At 35.0% G+C, this 20,076-nt stretch overlaps 1 protein-coding gene across 4 annotated transcripts in view; it reads left to right on the plus strand.

The window, feature by feature from the left end:
• The window catches only part of GABPB1 (GA binding protein transcription factor subunit beta 1), a 92,322-nt gene that overhangs the window by 26,980 nt on the left and 45,266 nt on the right, over positions 1–20,076 (plus strand). The window contains exon 1 of one of the 4 annotated variants that reach the window (XM_074234699.1): positions 10,856–15,183. The exons of the other annotated variants lie outside the window; for them this stretch is intronic. The gene's annotated coding sequence lies outside the window, so the exon portion shown is untranslated. Of the gene's footprint in view, positions 1–10,855; positions 15,184–20,076 lie in introns of those variants that run through there. 4 annotated transcript variants of the gene reach the window in all.

The raw sequence follows: 20,076 nt of genomic DNA on the forward strand, positions 1-20,076 counted from the left end.
TAGAGTATGTGGTGGTGAGGATTGAATCCATGGAACCTGATGAGAGCTGTAATTGAAATACAAAGAGAGTCCATCACAGAGCCCTGGGGGACATCCATGGACAGTGGATATGACCTGCATGGATATCCAGCAAAGGAGACTGAAAAGGAGCAACCGGATAGGTAGGAAAACTAGGAGAGAGAGTAGGGTTAAGAAAACCAAAAGAGAAAGTTTCAAAAAGAGGATGATTGACAAAGGCTACAAAAGAGCCTTTGAGAATTGAGAAATTCTCAGATGAGAATTTGAATGAGAATTGAGAAAAGGCTTTTCAATTTGGTAATGAAGAGATCATTGGTAACTTTAGGGAGAACAGTTTTAGTTGAATAACAAGCCTAGTTTGTAGAGAATTTAGAACATAGTGAGAAGGCATAAAGTGCAGGTACCTATTGAAGGTAGTCTTCTCAAGGAGTTCAGCACAAAAGAGAGGATAGGTAGAAGATAATATCAATCAGGGATGCTTAGATTAAGTAAGGAGTTTTATTTGAGAAAAAAATTAAAGCATAGGTGTGCTTGTAGTCAGCAAAGAAGGAGCCAGTAGATAGTAAGAACCTGAAGATGAGAGAATAGGAATGATAGAAAGTCAGTCTGTTAGAGAAGGTAACAGATGTGATTAAGTGTGCAAGTAGAAGGATTTCCTTTTGCAAGGAGCAGTTTGACCTTGTCAAGGGTAAATGGTGTAGTTGGTGGAGGAAGACGTGAATGGGGTAAAAATAGAAGAGGGCCAAAAAGGTTTAATTTTTTTTATCTGTGAAATATCTAGCAAGGTTGTCATCTTGCTTACAGGGTAGAGGTTTGAAGAGGGATAAAAAAATTTGAAACAGTTGCTCTGATGAATGACATAGTGAGTCAGAGAAATGTAAAAGGATTGCCTTGCTACAGTGAAGGCCCAGCTAAGATTGAGTAGCAAATTTGTAATAAATCTAGTCAGCACGGTTTTATGATTTTTCTCCACCTTCACTGAACAGGACATGAGTAGAGCAAAGGATCTAGATAGTGGGAACAATGTAACACTAAAGGTTGACAGATCAAGATCATTGATAGACTAAAGGAGCAAGGAATTCAAGACAAGAAGATAGTGTAGAATTTAATTGGTTCCTTGAGGGTTCAGGATTGGAAAGGGAAGAAAATATAATCACTGTAGGAGTGATGGATGAAAAGATGGAGTAGAAGCACTGGGGGCTGTGCTCATGATGAAAAATAAGATTAGAGAAAGCAAGGCAGAGGAGAATTGACCACAGATAGTTAATAGATAATGGAATTTCAGAATTCTTGAATTTAGAAGTGGAACATTTGTAGAGGATGGCAAGATCAAATATGTGACCTGTGTGTAACTGAAGTTGGAGGGAGAATTAGATCTTAGGAAATGACTTAAATTGCAGAAATATGAGATTAAGTTATTTGAGAGGTTTATTAGTGTGTATATTGATTGGAATGCTATAATATGAAGGCAGGAGTTGGAGAGGAGACTGGGAGCCAGGTACTAAACTTGTTGAAGAAAGAAGAGAATCCTGAAGTTTAATCCATTGAAGTTATCCAGGGCTTGATTGGGTCATAAATGTAGAGTGAACCTCAAAGAAAGAGATGCTGCTGATTGATGGTGATAGAGGGAGAGTTTGGAAGTAGTTATGGGGAGTAAGGAGTATTCAAACTCACCTTGACCTGTGAGTCATGGTATAAATGAAAATGCAATCAAGGCTAAAAAAATGGTAGCCAGGACTATGTCATTAGAAGGAAATCAGGTCTGTTTGAGTATAAAATATGGAAAGAGTGAAAAACAGAAAAAAAAGATTCAGAATGAAAACAAATTTGTTACTCATAGAATAGACATCCTAAGGGCACAGTGCCAAGTAGTGCTTAGCTTTAGAACGGTCAGTTGTTACAGTTGATTGAGGCAGATAGGAATGAGGGAGCCCTCAGTGGGGGAAGGAGAAAGCCCAGATTTCTGAATCACTGGGATAGGGAGGGGATGGCAAGTTCACAAGCAGTTTTTATAATCCTGGACCATACTGGACTTCCTTGTCCTACAGAATTGTGCATTGTTCATAATTTTCTCCTTGGTTAGAGGAAACCCCAGAATTGACAAGAAATTTTCTTGGTCCATTGAAACTGATGATGAGAGTAGATAACCTCAGATATTTCTGATCTGATACAAACTGGAAATCATTGATCAGTGAATTTAGAACCAGAACAGATCTTAGAAGCATTCAGCCTCATTCCTTCATTTTAGAGATGAAGAAACTGAGGAGACACACAGAATGTGAGAAGTTGTATATGAAAATAAAGTTTTCAAAGATAGTAATGTAATGGAGCATAAAATCATAGAGTTGAATTTAATTCAGTTTTTGCTTTTTTGAATATTGTTACAGAGTGATAAGTTATTTACAAATATTAATTTCCTAAAATAGATTATCAAAGCTTTCTGACATGTTCTGAAAAATCAAGAAATCACATTTTAAAAATTCATTAGTTAACATAATAGCACATGTATTGTGATTGCTTAAAAGAAACTTGTTGATTGATCATTAAAATCCTAAAGCATTAACAACTTGACTAGGATTTACTATCAGCTTAAAAGTATTTTCTAAAAAGAAATTATGCTGAGAATGATAGAGTTTTGGAGTAACTTGGGGTTCATATTTCCAATTATCAGAATGAAAAAGATCACAGCAGATATTGAATCATATTCCTGATTCTCATCCATATAGTGTTCAGTCCTTTCAACAGTGTTATGTTTGATGAAAACATGAGAGGGAAACAGAATTTTACATAATTTCTATAGTCAATCTTCATAGTCATAGTTCATAATTGACTGAGATATACAGAACATAAGATGGTATGGTATTGAAAAACAATATTAGATTTGTTACAACAAAGTCAAGCCTTCAGGACTCACTTCTAACAAGATGGCTCCCATGTCTGTGTTAAGACCTTAAAGGAGACTGTGACAGAAATAAATTCATCAAACTAAATTACAGACTCAAATATTAGATTGAATTGAAAGGAGGCAAGTGTGGGTTGGTGGAAAGAGTCCTCACCTTGGAAGTAGGACCATTAGATTAGAACCTTGAGGCCATGGAATTTATTTTGTAACTAAATAATCTTTCTGAAGTTATTTGTAATATGGGATAAGGCAGATGGTCTAAAAATGACAAAAAAAAGGAAATGATTAATGTTGAAGAGGATATGGAAAAATTGGGATATTTGATCCTACAGTGCCACTCTATTAGATATCTATCCCAAAGAATTGAACAAAAATATTTATAGCAGCTCTTTTTATAGTGGCAGAGAATTGGAAATTGAGGGGATGCCCATCAGTTGGAGAATGGTGAAGAAATTGTAGTATATGAATGTGCTGAAAAAGCATTGTTGGAAAGATTTGCATGAACTGATGTTAAGTGAATTGAGCAGAACCCATAGAACATTATATGCAATAACAGTAGCATTGTGAGATGATCAACTATGATAGATATGACCCCTCTCAGCAGTTTAGTGATCATGGACAGTTCTTTTTTTTAATTTTATTTATTTAAGGCATTGGGGTTAAGTGACTTGCCCAAGGTCACACAACTAGGCGATTATTAAGTATCTGAGGTTGGATTTGAACTCAGATCCTCCTGACTTCAGGACTGGTGCTCTGTACCACCTAGCTGCCCCCAATCAAGGGCAATTCTTTTTTTTAAATTAATTTTTATTAAAGATATTATTTGAGTTTTACAATTTCTCCCCCAATCTTTCTTCCTGAAAGCAATCTGTCAGTCTTTACTTTGTTTCCATGTTGTACCTTGATCCAAAATGGGTGTTATGAGAGAGAGAAATCATATCCTTAGAGGAGAGACAATAATTCTAAGAGGTAACAAGATCAGACAATAAGATGTCTATTTTTTTTCTAAATTAAAGGGAATAGTCCTTGAACTTTGTTCAAACTCCACAGCTCCTTAACTGGATACAGATGGCACTCTCCTTTACAGACAGCCCAAAATTGTTTCTGATTGTTGCACTGATAGAAAGAGCAAGTCCTTCAAGGTTGACCATCACTCCCATGTTGCTGTTAGGGTATACAATGTTTTTCTGGTTCTGTTCATCTCACTCAGCATCAGTTCATGCAAATCCCTCCAGGCTTCCCTGAAATCCTGTCCCTTCTGGTTTCTAATAGAACAATAGTATTCCATGACATACATATACCACAGTTTGCTAAACCATTCCTCAACTGAAGGACATTTACTTGATTTCCAATTCTTTGCCACCACAAACAGGGCTGCTATAAATATTTTTGTGCATGTAATGGTTTTACCCTTTTTCTTCATCTCTTCAGGATATAGACTCAGTAGTTGTATTGCTGGGTCAAAGGGTATGCATATTTTTGTTGCCCTTTGGGTGTAGTTCCAAATAGCTCTCCAGAAAGGTTGGATGAGTTCACAGCTCCACCAACAGTGTAATAGTGTCCCAGATTTCCTACATCCCTTCCAACAATGATCATTATCCTTTCTGGTCATATTGGCCAATCTGAGAGGTGTGAGGTGGTACCTCAGAGAAGCTTTAATTTGCGTTTCTCTAATAATTAATGATTTAGAGCATTTTTTCATATGGCTATGAATTGCTTTGATCTCCTCATTTGTAAATTGCCTTTGCATATCCATTGACCATTTGTCAATTGGGGAATGGCTTTTTGTTTTAAAAATATGACTCAGTTCTCTGTATATTTTAGAAATGAGTCCTATGTCAGAATCATTAGTTGTAAAGATTGTTTCCCAATTTACTACATTTCTTTTGATCTTGGGTACAGTGGTTTTATCTGTGCAAAAGCTTTTTAATTTAATGTAATTGAAATCATCTGATTGGTTTTTGGTGATGTTCTCCAACTCATCCTTAGTCATAAACTGCTCCCCTTTCCATAGATCTGACAGGTAAACTAGTCCTTGATCTTCTAATTTGCTTATAGTATTGTTTTTTATGTCTAAGTCCTGTAACCATTTGGATTTTATCTTGGTAAAGGGTGTTAGGTATTGGTCTAATCTAAGTTTAATCAAGGGCAATTCTAAAAGGCTTGTGATGGAAAATGCCATTCATATTCAGAGAAAAACCTGGGGAGTCTGTATACAGATCAAAATAAACTAACTAAAAATTTAAAAACTTATTCTATGTTATTTCCTTCTTAAGGGTTTTTCCCCCCTTTATTTCTGGTTCTTCTTTCACAACATGACTATATGAAAATATGTTAAACATAATTGTACATGTATAACCTATATCAGATTATTCGCTATCATGGGAATTAATGTTGAAAACTATCTCTGCATATAATTGAAAAAATAAAATAAAATGTATTCCAAAAATTTGGGAATAATAATACCTGTACTACTTAACTCAGTGGATAGTTTTGAAAAAAAAAAAGAATTTTACAAATTTTTTTAATTTATTTTTATTTTTTATTGAAATTTTATTTTGTTTTTAAAATTACATACAAAAGTAGTTTTTTTTTTTTAGGTTTTTTCAAGGCAAATGGGGTTAAGTGGCTTGCCCAAGGCCACACAGCTAGGTAATTTTAAGTGTCTGAGACCGGATTTGAACCCTGGTACTCCTGACCCCAAGGCCAGTGCTTTATCCATTACGCCACCTAGCCGCCCCTAAAAGTAGTTTTTAACATTTATCCATTTGCAAGTTTGAGTTTCACATTTTTCTGCCACTTTTTTCCTCCTACCTTTTCCCCGTGGTGATGAACAGTCTGGTAAAAGTTGTAAATGTACAATCATGCTTAACATATTTTTGTGTTAGTCATATTGTAAAAGAGGAATTAGAACTAAGGGAAAAGAAAAAACCATGCAAGTGAAAGGAAAAAGATAAATGAAGTTTTTAAAAATGACCATAATTGACTTTGCTCTTCATTTAGACTCCATAATTTTTTTCTCTGGATGTGGATAACTTTATTAATGCTAGGTCTCAGGATTGTCCTTGACCTCTGAACTGTTGAGAGGAACAATATTCATCAGTTGATCATCTCACAATATTGTAGTTAATGGTCACAATGGTTCTTTTTGTTCTGCTCACTTCACTCACCATCAGCTCATGCAAGTCTTTCTAACCTTCTATAAAAGTCTGGCTGCTTTTCTTTAGAACAATGATTCATTTGCCATAATTTGTTCAGTTATTCCCCTTAATTTCAATTCTTTGCCAATATAAAAAGAGCTGCTATAAATATTTTTGGACATGTGAGACTTTTCCTGGTTTTTTTTTTTTTAAATGATCTCTTTGGGATATAGATCTAGTAGTGGTTTTGCTGGATCAAAGTGGTATTGCTGGATCAATGCACAGTTTATTTCCCTGTGGGCATAGTTCCAAATTTTTCTCAATATTGGATGGATCAGTTCACAACTACATCAGCAAACTGACATTGTGTCTCAGTTTTCCTATATTCTCTCCAACATTGATGACTTCCTTTTTTTTTTTCTTCTTAGCCAATCTGATTGATGATATGGGGTGGTGCCTTAGAGTTGTTTATATTTTTATTTTATCAAATGTGACTTGAAGCATTTTTTTATATGACTATGAACAGCTTTAATTTCTTCATCTGAAAATTGCCTGTTCATTTCCTTTTATCACTTGGGGAATGACTTGTAATCTTGTAAATTTGCTCCAATTCTCTATATACTTTAGAAATGAGTCCTTTATCAGAAATACTATCTGTGAAAATTGTTTTCTAGTTTTCTTCATTTCTTTTAATCTTGACTGCATTGGTTTTATTCATGCAAAAATTTTTTTATTTTTATATAGTCAAAATCCATTTTACAATTTACAATTTCTATTTTTTGTTTGGTCATAAAATTTCCCCCCTCTCCCATAGATCCAATAGAGTATTTCTTGATCTCTTAATTGGTCTATGCTATCATCCTTTATGTCTAAATCCTTTACCCATTTTGATCTTATTTTGATCTAGGGCGTTAGATATGGGTCTATTTTTGCCTAGTTTTTGCCATATTATTTTCCAACATTTATCCCAGCAGAAGTTGAATAATGAGTTCTTATCCCAGAAGCTGTGTTTATCAAACAGTAAATTGCTGTAATCACTTATTACTGTTTCTTTTGCATTTATTCTAATCCATTGGTTCTTAACCAATACCAGGATAATTTGATGACTGCCATTTTATAATATAGTTTTTTTTTAAGGTTTTGGCAAGGCAAATGGGGTTAAGTGGCTTGCCCAAGGCCACACAGCTAGGTAATTATTAAATGTCTGAGACCCGATTTGAACCCAGGTACTCCTGACTCCAAGGCCGGTACTTTATCCACTACGCCACCTAGCCGCCCCTATAATATAGTTTTAGATCTGGTACAGCTAGGCTACCTTCTGAAATGAATATTTTTAAATCAATTCCCTTGATATTCTTGACCTTATGTTGCTCCAGATGAATTTTGTTACTATTTTTTTCTGTCTCTCTAAAATAGTTTTTTTAGCAGTTTGATATGGCACTGAGTAAGGGATTTAATTTGAGCAGAATTGTCATTATATTATTAGCTCAGCCTAACCATGAGCAATGGACATTTTTCCAGGTGTTTAGATCTGACTTTGTGAGGTACAAGTATTAGTTGTAATATTACAAGTAATTACCAGCATTACAGGTACAAGTACTATTGTAGTATTACAGCACAATAAAAATATTAAAGTATCATGTAAATATGAGTTTTTATTTTATTTTGAAGACCCTGGGGAACTACTAGAAGGTTTTTGAATGAGGGATTATATTTGTGAATCATAAGATTACCAGTCAAGTGATGAATTGACTAGAGAAGAGAGACTCATGAGAAACTATTGGGGTAGTCTAGGTGAGAAGTAATGAGATGGACTAGCATAGTGGTGATGTGAGTAGAAAGAAGAGACTTAGGATGAGAGATACTTTGGAGGGGTAAATCAAGAGATGTGGCCTGTGTCTGGGCTAAAAGAGAGGGGATGACTAAGATTTCCAGTCAAGGAGAATGGGAAAATAGTGAGGTTGAGTTATGCAAGAAAGTTGTTTAGGTTTTTTCCACTTATGTTTGATACTTTGTGATCCCAATAACTATTTTCTTAGTACAGATACTGGAGTGGTTTGCCCTTTCCTTCTCCAACTCATTTTACCAATGAGGAAGCTGAGGGAATTGATTAAATGACTTACCCAGGATCATACAACTACTAAGTGTGTGAGGCTAGATTTGAACTTGGGAAGAAGAATCAAAGAAATAGGAGTAATTAGAGAAATAAAATAATATATGGTATTCTCGGGGAGGGGAGAATATTAAGGAGAGAGTTTTTATGTTAAGTGCTATAGAAATAGAAAATTAGCATGGACAGGGGAATAAAAATCTTTTGCATTTGATCAGGAAGAGGTGATTAGTAATTCTTAGTTGCTGAATTTCAATAATATATATAAAAATCCAAATTGTAATTGGTTAAGGAATAAAGTGTACGATAAAGAAGTAGTCAGCAAATGCAAACTACTTTTGCTAGAAGTTTGCCAGTGAAGGGAAGGCAAAAGAATAATAGTTGGAGTATGTAGGAGGAAGAAGTGAAAGAATTTTACTTTTTCCCCCCAAAACTATTAGTACAACCTGAGCAAAATTGTTGAGTATGAGGAGCCAGTCATTGGATGGGGAGAAAATGACTACAGCATGGTCGCAGAAGGAGTAGGATCCAAGGACAAAGTAAAAGGGTTCACCTTGGCATGGTAATCCTTTTATGCCAGAGGGAAAGAAAAGACGATGAATGAAGATGAGTTTTGAAGGGAGCTTAAACTTATTCATGTGCTTTGACCTTGTTATTTTTCCCATTTAATAATTTTTATATTTTTATTATTTTTTTTGCAAGGCAATGGGGGTTAAGTGATTTTCCCAAGGTCACACAACTAAGTTAAGTGTTAAAAGTATCTGAGGTCAAATTTCAACTTAGGCTGTTCCAATTCCAGGACTGGTGCTCTATCCACTGTGCTAACTACCTAGCTGTCCCTACTCTGCTGTATCCATATAATTTCCCCATATTTCTCTAGATTCCTTATAATTTTGTTTTGTCTTGCTCCTGCTAATAACATTGCTATTATTATAATTAGCCACTATATTTTTGTTTGAATATCTTTCTTCTTGTTTTACATTTCCTTGCAGGTAGATGCCCTGAAGTTTGATGGCTGAGTCAAAAAGTACAAAGTTCAGGAACTTTGCAAAATTCTAAATTGTTTTTCAGTCTAGTTGGATGAACTCATAGCAACCCCAGTAATTTATTGGTGTGCCTGTTTCCTCATAGTTTCTCCAATATTTACTCTTTCCATCTTTTTTTTTTAAATATGTACCATTAAGATGGGCATGAGAGAAATCTCAGAATTGCTTGAATTTTCATTCTCTTATTATTAGTGATAAATATTTTTTTTAATAGATTTTTCGAGGCAATAGGGCTAAGTGGCTTGCCCAAGGCCACAAGGCTAGGTAATTATTAAGTGTCTGAGGTCGGATTTGAACCCAGGTACTCCTGACTACAAGGCCAGTGCTCTATTCATTGCGCCACCTAGCCGCCCCCAGTGATAAATCTTTTATATAGTTTTTGATAGTTTGCATTTCTTTTTATTATTTTATTTTATTTTCAAATTACATACAAAGGTAGTTTTCTCCATTTATTCATTTGCTGATTTATGAGTTCCACATTTTTCTACCACCCTCCTTTCTCTCCCCCCCCTCCTCATGGCAGGAAGCATTCTAATAAAAGTTGAACATGTTCAGTTGTGTTTAACATATTTCCACATTTGTCATGTTGTGAAAGAGGAATTAGAACTCAGGGGGAAAATATAAGAAAGAACAAAACATAAAAGGAAATTTTATAAATGACATGATAGACTTTGCCCTGAATTCATATTCATAATGTTGTTTTCCTTTTTTTCTGGATGAGAATGTCATTTTCCTTAACAGATCTCTCAGGATGGTCTTTGATCCCTGAACTGCTGAGAGGAGCTGCTCATAGTTGATTCATCTCACAATGATGCCGTTAAATGTGCACAATTTTTCCTGGTTGTGCTGACTTCATTCAGCAAGTCTTTTCGTGCTTTTTTAAAGTTTGTTCCCTCATGATTTTGTTCAGAACCATAGTACTTTAACATTCATATACCATAACTTCTTCAGCCATTTCCCCAGTTGATGGGTATCTTCTCAATTTCCAATTCTTGTCAATACAAAAAGGACTGCTATAAATATTTTTGTATATGTGAGGCATTTCTTCTTTTGAAACTGTTCATGTCTTCTGGCAGAAACAAACTTATCTTGGATAATTGGCCTTAAACTTTTCAGGAAACTAGGAAGCAAGGTCATCCGATGCATGTGACAGGTTAGAGATGAGGATAGAGTTGAAGCCACCAGACAACAAGCTTTTATTAAGTAATTGTTCAATGACAGACTCTATAGTAAGTGCTGGGAATATTAATGCAAGTTAAGAGAAAAACCATCCTTGCCCTCAAGGAACTTAATGGTAGAAGACAACACTTTATTCATTCATTTATTTATTTTTTAGATTTTTCAAGGCAATAGGGTTCAGTGGCTTGCCCAAGGCCACACAGCTAGGTAATTATTAAGTGTCTGAGGTCGGATTTGAACCCAGGTACTCCTGACTCCAAGGCTGGTGCTCTATTCACTGCACCACCTAGCTGCCCCCTGAAGACAACACTTTAAAAGGAAATTGACTTAGGGAGGGGGAAGGGAAGGGAGAGAGGTAGAAAAATGTGGAGCTTGAATGCTTACAAAAAAATGAATGTTGAAAGCTATCCTTGCATACATTTGAAAAAATAAAATTAAATAACATTAAAAAGGGGGGGGGGACTGAAAAGGTTGTGATGGTGGGGAGTGATAGAAGGTAACTTTTCTGCCTGGTTATGGTAGTAAAGTCTGGGGAATCAGAGGTTCAACCTAAAAAGGGAAATGGAGCATTGCTGACCTGGGCCTGTCCCCTAAAAGTTGATGACTTGAGGAAAATGGAGAAGGGATAGATTTACTATGATAATTATGTCAGAGTCTAGAAGAGATGAATAGAATTCCATGTGACAGAGAAGACCTGATTGGGGTTACCTAGCATAAATTTCTATTGGGCCTAGGTTCAAAGAAAGTTAAATTTGGCTGAACATATACTGTATGTAGGAAAGAGTAGTGTGCCCAGTTATGGATGACCTTGAATGTCAGTTCAGAGTAGGAAATGAGTAGCTCTTAAGGTTTTTTGAGTAAAAACAATATGATAGGGGAAGCTAGGGGGCACAGTGGGTACAGCACCGGTCCTGGAGTCAGGAGGACTGAGTTCAAATTAGCCTGACACTTAATAATTACCTAGCTTTGTGACCCCAGGCAATTCACTTAATCCCATTGCCTTAAATATATAAAATAAAAAAAAGACAACATGACAGTAGTACATTAGGTAGACTCTTCTAATTATGCTGTTTAGGATGTATTAAAAAGGATAGATTAGAGCATGGGTTCTTCACTATTTTGTGTCAGTTTGTTGAAGTCTAAAGACCCCTTCTCAGTACTGTATTAATAAATACATAAAATAAAATACAAAGGAAGTCAATGATGTTGAAATGTAGTTGTCAAAATGTTTTTAAAATAAGAAAGGGAAACATAAAAGTTGGAATTATTCTCTATTAAGATCATACCAAGGGCAAAATCATAAAGGGAGGCACTGAGAAAGATAAAAAGTTTAATTAAGATATCATCCATGCCCCCAAAGTACACCTAAAGGAGTGAGACCATGGCATAGATTACTGTAATATAAAGTATTACTGGACAAATAAATTAGAGAATTAAAGATAAAGTGTTAAGTGAGGCTTGGGAAGTGATAAAATTACTGATAATGGGGGTAGTAAAAAATTATTGCTCAGAGTAGTGGTTGTGGATGAGATAGCATTGAGTTGACCTTTTAAGGTCTGAACTTAATGAGGTTGTAATTTAGAGAACTAGAAGTTTTTTGAGGGTAGAAAAGACATGATGAAAGTTGCATTTAAGGAAGATAAATGCTGGTATTTTTCCTATTCTCTTAACTCCAGTGCTATTTATTCCAGGTAAGTTATTTTATACCATCTATTGCTCTGTTAAGTCATTTGCTCCAGGTCATGGACCCTGACTAGCTAAGTTCCAGAACTGTCCCTACCCTAGCAGGATATGATTTTATGTGAAACAATACCAGAGCTTATACCTTCATATGACTGTTGCCTCCTTACAGAAGTTATTTAGAGGAACTATATAGAAATTTACCCTCAGAATCTTCCCAGTATTATTTGCCGACTACTTTCTTATTCAGAATGCAAGGGAGTGACTAACCTAGAGAGAAAGAAACTCTATTCCTGTGTATTATAAGATATCTTATAAGAATATGTTGTTGTTGATGATGATGATGATGTCCTTTGTTCTCTAAGTAGACCATGATATCAGGGAGGTGCTGTTATGACATAGACATGAATTGGATTTGAGTGAGGAGGTGCAAAGTGACTAGTCTTACTTTCTTTTTGGGAGCTACCTGGATCCAGTGACTAGATATGAATCATGACGACTGGGGATGGCCCCTAAGTTCCTGGTGCCTAGGAATATCTCTGCACTGTACTCTTAAGTATCAGAGCTATTGCTGTAGAATCCAAGGGTTTCCATTTCCCTGTATATGTGTGGGTAGAATATTTCTGGCATCTTGAATTGGAATTTATAATACAGTTTCTTAAAAATATCTAAATTTAAAAAATTTTACAAAAGAAAAACAAACTGTATTATGAATTCAAATTTGAGGGAAGTTACCTTAGATACAGGTCAGCTAGGTGGTACAGTGAATAGAGTACCAGGCATAAGGAAGGTCTAGAGTACCAGGAATAAGGAAGGTCTTAGTTCAACTCCGGCCTCAGACATTACAAGTGGGTGACACTTAGTCTATATTTGCCTCAGTGCCTCATCTGTAAAATGGGGATTCACTGGAGAAGGAAATGGCAAACCATTCCAGTATCTTTGCTAAGGACAAAGTCACGGGATCACATAGAACCATGCCTCAACAGTAACCAGCACCACGACCTCAGGTACATCTTGTTTTGACATGTCAGATGCTTCACAAACAATAATCAAATAAAACTTACAAAGTTTAGTTCCTGAAAAAACAACTGATTGTTTACGGAAAGGTGTAATGAGCTTTTATAATGGCACTAACAGTTGTTTTTACTAGAGTTTGTCCTCTTTATTTTGGCATTGTTTTCCTTTTTTTTTTTTTTAACGTTTTTGCTAGGCAATTGGGGTTAAGTGGCTTGCCCAAGGCCACACAGCTAGGTAATTATTAAGTGTCTGAGACCGGATTTGAACCCAGGTACTCCTGACTCCAAGGCCAGTGCTTTATCCACTGCACCACCTAGCAGCCCCTTTTGTCTGCTTTCTTCCCTGTATTACTTTATACCAATCTTCCCATGTTTCTTTGGAGTTCTTTGTAGTTTGGTGATTGTCTGTTACATTCATATTGCTATAATTTATTCAGTCATTACCCAACTATTTGACACACGTTTTGTTCCCAGATGTTTATTCTTATCAATCACACTACTATGAACATTTCTTTTTTGTACTTGTGGACCTTTGCTTGTTGTTAGTACTACCTTTGATCTAGAAGTTAGGTGGCCCCTGTTAAAAGCAATTTAATAATTTCTCTGTAATACACTTTCTTTTAGAAATTACATTTTAACAAGTAGGTAGATTTGAAAGGGCACTGTTAGAGAGCTACACTGTTAAGTAAATAGACTTTTTAGTTGACTTAGGAACTTATGGACTTGGGAATTCATTTTTGTGTCTGTTGATTTAGGGCAACATAGAAAGCTAAATTTGAAGAGGTTTAACTTCAGGTTTGCAACAGTGTAATAAATGTTTTGACCACAGTAACTCTTGAAGAGCTTTTAACAAAATCTCAAGGTTATTTGCTTGCTTGGTAGCATTTCTCATGCCAAGTTTTAAGCCCTTATTAAAATTCCATTTCTACTATAAACCTTTCCCAAACCTTTAGACTTCTAGTGTCTTCCACCTTTTTATTATTTCCCATTTAACCTACATTTAGCTTGTTTGTTATGTATTTGTTGGCCTGTTCTTTCCCCCATCAGTTTGTGAGCTCTCTTAATGTCAGGGACTGTCTTTTGCCTCATTTTACATCCCCAGCCTTAGCATGGTGTCTGGTACATGATAAACACTTAATAAATGTTTATTGATTAGACTGGCTTTGTGCTGCCTTTTCTCAGCATATAGTACCTGATGCAGAATAGGTGCTTAATAAATGTTTGGAAGACCTGACTGCTTGACATCCCTTCTCAGCCCCTCACAGAACTTTGCATAAAATGGTAACTCTCAGTAGATATTGTTTGAATGACATTGTAAAAATAACCTGTTTTCATATGGATATGCATATAAATTCAGGTATTTTATTCTGTTTTATCATCTATGAGAAGCTACATTTTACACTTAAGATTTAGTTGACAGTTATTTCAGTTTCCACCAGATGGCCCTCTTAGTATGTATGGAGCTACTAAGCAAAATTAGATTGTTATATTGACAGGTCATTTGAACAATTGTTGAATAATATCAGAATTCAGCCCATAACTCAAAAGGTAATTGAATTCTAAAAAATTAAAATATTTTTAAAAATTCATTTATGACAAGATTCAGTAGAATTCATGCAGTACTAAGTAACAATGATTTTTTTTACTTGAAGCTAGTAATATTAATATTTATGCACAGGTGAGATTTGACATTGAACAATTATGATTGTAGTAGAAATCTACTTTTGGAGTAAACTTGGGTCCCTGGTCACATTTAATAATTGACTTTTTTTAAACAATAGAAATTATAGCTGATTAGGGTTACCTAATAGATTATGAATGGTTAGGATAATGAATTCTACTATTGTCAAATGAGTTTGCTTTTTCAAAGAGGCAGAAAACTAGATTGACCCTATACAGATACCCTTTTTATAGTTATTTTTCTGATTATGAGATAATCTGAATTTGTTTCAAAATTATAACTTCCATTTTTCTATCTGCAGCAACATTAACTTAATTTACATGTCATGGCATTTTTAAAGACAAAGCTGAAAGAATTGATTTAAATGCTCAATATGTGGACTTTCTGACTTTATAGGCTGCTCGGAGACTGGTAAGAATGCTAAATTTGCTCAGATAGCTCCATGTAGATATAAGAGGACACATTTATATGAAGCATGTATTTGTTAATAATGTGGCCTAACATCTCAAGATTCCTTTACTCCTTCCCTTTATCTTTTCAGACAAGAGCATATGTAAGCCATTACTAGTATGGTTCACCTAATTGAGAGTCACATGATATAAATCAACTCCCAAATATGTTGTTGCTGTTGTTGAGTCATTTCCTGACTCTTTTTTTTTTTAAGGTTTTTGGAAGGCAAATGGGGTTAAGTGGCTTGCCCAAGGCCACACAACTAGGTAATTATTAAGTGTCTAAGGTCGGATTTGAACCCAGGTACTCCTGACTCCAAGGCTGGTGCTTTATCCACCTAGCCACCCCCATTTCCTGACTCTTGGTTGACTCATTTGAAGTTTTTCTTGGCAGAGATATTGGAGTGGTTTAGCAATTTCCTTCTGCCCATTTTTGTAGGTCAGGAACTGAGCCAAACAAGGTTAAGTGACTTAACCAGGGTCACATAGCTAATAAGTGATTGAGGCTGGATTTGAACTCAGGAAGAGTGTTCCTGACTCTAGACCTGGCATTCTATTCCCTGCACTACCTAGCTGCCCATCTCAAGTATGTATAGATTACTAATTTTTTGTGGTTTATTGGTTAGAAGTTTTAAATTTCAAAGTGGTTACTCCTCACTACTCAGTCCTTTTCCTCTTCCATTTGTCTGTGATTAGGAAATACAAACCAATTTTGTATTATCTAGTCCAAAAAATAATTAGGAGATAGTAAATATCAAATTCCCAGCTCACATTCCTGTTTATTGATGACTATCTATTTGGGACTAATTTTCCCTTGTCCAGTTACTCCTCTAGAAATATGTTTCTAGGCCAAATTCAAGTCTATAGTTACTTTTTTTCTTCTACAAATAATAAAGTTCCTTTGGTCTCTCTTCCCTTAATGATTTTTCAGGTTTAACCATAACTGAGAGAAACTTCCTTGAATCTTCTCTACTTTTCTCTCACTTAAGAAAGGCATGTCTTAAACTTGGAAACTATTTTGAATAATATCTCATTTCTATTTTCTCCTACCTATGGACTATATGTAACTTTATTTAAAAATTCTTATGGTATCCTCTTTCATTTGTGGATAATCATCACTTAATTACACACATATACATTCATGTATGTGTACCGTATAGGGTCTGGGACTTTAATCTCTTTCCCATCACTTTTCTTGATACTTGTATTCCAAGATAGTCTTTTTTTTTTTTTTTTTGCCCTGGAGTAATGTCTTCAAACAGGTTACATGTTTTTGTTAGAATATCATCTGCAAATTACAAAGGAATTGGTTACTTTATAGAAGTAGACAAAAAATTACAAAATAGATTTTTTGGGGGGGTTGATTCTATAAAATTAGTTTTCTCAGGAATAAAACAAAAGTAATTAGAGTAAGAAGAAAAGTTTTCAAGGGAAGTCTTCAAATCATTTATTTCTGAGAGAATTTTGATATCCATGATTTTTAGGGAATTGACACTAATACATAAATCTAAGAGCCAATAGACAAAGACTACAAATAGTTTAAACATGCCCCAATTCACTAACAATAAAGGCAAATTAAATAATTTTTTAAAATTAATTTTTATGTAAGATATTTGATTTTTACAATTTTCCCCCATCTTGCTCCCCCCCCCCCCCCAGAAAGCACTCTGTCAGTCTTTACTTTGTTTCCATGTTGTACCTTGAATCAAATTGGGTGTGATGAGAGAGAAATCATATCCTTAAAGAAGAGAAGAGAAATTAAATAATTTTAAAGGTTTCATTTCTTTACCCATTAAATTGACGAAGTTGAAGGACAAAAGTCAATATGGGAGGAACTGTTGAGGATAAATGGTCTCACTAATACCTTGTGGGTGGAGCTGTGAGTTGGATAACAGTTTAATCATTAAAAGAATCAAACCCTTTAGCTCCACCATCCTACTAGAAATTGTAAATTTTATTGGATTTGTAAGAGGGTCCAGGGCATGACTGTATTGCATGTAATCTTGTCTTATCTTTCATTATTTGTTGATTTTTTTGAAATATCTATTATGCAATTAGTGAATTTTAGAGAAAATAATTATAATAAGAATTCTGTCAGTTATCAGCCAATTAGACTATGATTTAGTACAGAATTACTAATTATATTAAGAATTATATATTTGAATATAGTTCTTAAAAATCTATATATGTATTTCATGATGAATGCATGCACAGTTCTAAATAATAGTTTACAAACCTGTACCAGAAATTAAGCATTTCTGAGTATTTGTGATTATATAAACATTCACTTCTGCAGTTTGATAGTCTGAAAGTAAAGTTACAACTTTTTAAAATCAGTTGCTTGAAAAAAAAGTAGCTTTTTTACAAAATAAAGTTGCATTTTAGTGTGCAGTTTTATATAATAAACTGTACCCAGGAGTATTTACAGTTGTCCTGATCTTTATCTTACCAATGGACTCAGATAACTCTGGAGGAGAACGTGAGAATAGTGACTTTGCCTTCCATCTCTTAAATCCAATTCACTTGCATGTCACAGCATCCTCCTTCATGTCATGGTAGTCTTTGAGAACAAAGGAAAAAAGCAGCAATAAGAAAGTATATATTTTAACTTTTTAGTTATGCTTTAATTATAAGAGACTAAATGACATATGTATTTTACCAAATTTTTAAAAAAAATTACTTTTATATTTTGTTTCTAGATAGCTGGGGGCAAAAGTGGGATAGAATACCAAACTGGGAGTCAGGAAGACCTTGTGTTCTAATGAACTCAGACACATTCTAGCTGTGTGATCTATGCATGTCAATTAACTACTATCTATCTCAGTTTTACATCTATAAAATGGAAATAAATAGCACCTACCTCCTGGGGTTATTATGAAGATAACATGAAATAATCATTGTATAGCTATTGGCACAGGGTCCATAATAAGTACTATATAATTATTAGTTGCTGATTGTTATTGTTAATAATAATAATTTTATTTTTCAAATAAACAAAATTTCATGTAAAATTATAAAAAATTAAACTGTCAAAAAACAAAAGGCTGATTTTAGTGAGCACTTAATTTTAAATATATATACCAGTGTTGCAGTTTGCAATGAATTTCAGTTTGTGAGTTTGCAGTTTGCTAATATTTATAGCAGTGTGACATGATTTTGATTTATTTTTTATGTTCTTTAATTTTTAATGTATTCAGAATAAATGTCATGTTTCATGTATATACCTGACAGGGTATTATTTTTCTTACATCAATACAGTTAGTCAATTAGTCCTATTTATTGAATATAAGAGAACTAGGAATACAAGTGCAAAGATTGAAACAATTCCAGCTCATAAGGAACTTGCATTCTAATGGAGACAATTAGTACATACATATGCAAATGTGTGTGTGTGTGTGTGTGTATATGTTTATATACAAATGTATAGAAAGTAGGTAAATATAAAATACTTGGATGGTACTAATAATTGGGAAAATGAAGAAAAACTTCATTCAGAAGATGGAGGGGTGGCTAAAGGCAGCATATCAAAGCAGGAGTGGGGAATCTTTTTGCTGCCAAGGTCCATTTGGATATTTAGAACATCATTTGCCTGCTATATTTAGTTAAACAATTAATTTGCCCCTAAAAAGCTCTTAGATTTATTGAATTTTGAGTGCCTCCTGTGGTTACAGTGACAGCACAAGACCAAATGACCCACATGCTGGACATTCCCTGCCCCTATCTGAAGGGAAGGAGAGAGATTATGAGGGTGTGGATGGAATTAAGGAAGAAATGCTTTCAAGGATGGGAGGTGGGGTGTCCAGTGGAATAAACGGAGAGCAGGCCAATTTGACTGAATCATAGAGTATGGGAAGGTGGACCAGGGCTAGATTTTGCTTGGCTTTAAAACCTAAACAGAGCAGTTAATATTTTATCCTAGAGGTACTTGGAAAGCCATTAGAATTTGAGCAGAGGAGTAACATGATCAGACCTAGACTTAACTAAAATGACCTAAAATTGACTGGAAAGGGGATAGACTTGAGAGACAGTAATTTAGATGAGATGTAATGAGGGACTGAACAAATGTGAGAGGTGTTTGAAGGTTGGGATAACCAGATTTGACAGCTGATTGGGTATGTGGGGAGAGGAAAAATGAGCAGTCTAGGATGATTGCCTAGGTTACAAACATAGGAGGCTGAAAGAGGGTGATATCTTTCACAGAAATAGAGAAGTTTGAAAGAAGAGGAAGGTTGGGGAAAAAGACAATGGATTTAGTTTTGGACACATTCTGTTACTGAGCTCAATGTCTAGCACAAAGTCAAACACTTAATAAATGTTTTTTGATTGACAGAGAGAGAGGAAAGAGAAGGGGAAGAGAGGGGAGAGTGGAGAAATAGAAGGGAGAGAGAGGGGGGGGGAGGCTTATAGAAGGAATGAAAGTTTTAGAATAGTTTCTGGAGAGAATTGGAAAACTGAAAGGACTCTTGCTCAAGTGAGGGCATGTAGGACTTCTTCAGTTTTGTCTCATGGAGGAGCTGGATCTAGGGGAAAGGAATGAATGAATGAATGAATGAATGAATTTTTGGTTTTTGCAAGGCAATGGGATTAAGTGACTTGCCCAAGGTCACCCAACTAGGTGATTATTAAGTGTCTGAGGCCAGACTTGAACTCATATCATCCTGACTCCAGGGCTGGTGCTTTATGCACTGTACCTAGCTGCCTTTAAGAGGAAGGGAACTTATTTATTTTTCTTTTTTTTAAAATAAATTTTATTTTTGAATTTTACTATTTTTCCCCCTAATCTCGCTTCCCTCACCCCATTCCCCACAGAAGGCAGTTTGATAGTTTTAACATGGTTTCCATGCTATATATACAC

The sequence above is a fragment of the Macrotis lagotis genome, chromosome 4 (genome assembly GCF_037893015.1).
Source record: "Macrotis lagotis isolate mMagLag1 chromosome 4, bilby.v1.9.chrom.fasta, whole genome shotgun sequence".
NCBI lineage: Eukaryota > Metazoa > Chordata > Mammalia > Peramelemorphia > Peramelidae > Macrotis > Macrotis lagotis.